Raw genomic sequence first — 1,019 nt, 5'->3', positions numbered from 1 at the left:
AAAGTGGAAATGAAAGCAGACAGCAGAACATTGTTAGAGATCAGGAAAGGATGTGAAAGGAGACAATTTTAGAGAAGAAAATTTTTTGGTCGCTACACGGAATCGAACCCAGGACCTTTGAATGATAGGCCAACACCTTAACCTCTAGGCCACGAGAGCCCCCGGGCATTGCATACAGCGGGACTTATGGAAAAATAATAGCCGAGGCGTTAGCTCTGCTGGTATGGAGCCTGGTCGGCTGCTGTCCTGGTTCGAATCCCGAACTGGGCTTTCTTGTGATTGAAAATTTTGGTGCTGTACGCTCCCATCGACACTTTGAATCATTGCAGAGGCGGGCTGCTTTATCCTTTCTTGTTTGGACCACACCCCTGATCTTATGGTAGGTAAGATCTACGCCTAGCCTTCTGGGATAAGGGCGAAACATCTCGGAAGTCCCGTATGCATGTTGCGCACGTCAAAGATATTTTGGTGGTCCAAAATTGATAAGAGCAGGTTTCAGTTGCCACCCGGGCAAAACTCAAAATGTCCTACCAACTGGAAATATTTAATGTGTTCCGCGCATTTATATGACCTTATGCAGCTACGAGTGCCGTAAAGCACTTACCAAAAATAGGGGGAGCCAGCCAGGGCTTAGACGGATATAATGTCCCATCAGGCAGACAAAGTCACTCGGTTTTAAATCATCCGCACATGGCCGGGAATTGAACTCACGTCTTCTGTGTGCGACGGGGAAGCCTAACTGCTACACCACAGACGCCGGTGGAATAAACGTGAGCCATCCAACCTCTGGTTTGGTCGGTTTTGAAACAGACGTAAAAAATTGACCGAGTATGTGTTTAGTTAATCCTCAAAAGCACTTGACGTGCGATATTGGTGTAGCTGTTTGGTGCTTTACCTCGCAGATGATGTTCGTTCAATTCTTGTGTGGGGAAATTTTTTAACGAGTATATGTCTGTCTCCACAAACGTTGTATCCATCTCAACCCGGATTGGCTCTTACAATCATGGTCGACGCAGCCA

The 1,019-nt window shown here is 46.7% G+C and overlaps 1 protein-coding gene across 1 annotated transcript in view; it reads left to right on the top strand.

Annotated features, from left to right (window-relative positions):
- LOC101857341 (integrator complex subunit 13) overlaps positions 1-1,019 on the top strand; it is a gene marked incomplete in the record, with an annotated part of 266,815 nt that overhangs the window by 234,036 nt on the left and 31,760 nt on the right.

This window comes from Aplysia californica, unplaced genomic scaffold, assembly GCF_000002075.1.
Source record: "Aplysia californica isolate F4 #8 unplaced genomic scaffold, AplCal3.0 scaffold00222, whole genome shotgun sequence".
In the NCBI taxonomy this organism is placed as follows: Eukaryota; Metazoa; Mollusca; class Gastropoda; order Aplysiida; family Aplysiidae; genus Aplysia; species Aplysia californica.
Note: the sequence above shows the minus strand (reverse complement) of the source record. Positions and strands in the feature narration are given on the sequence as shown.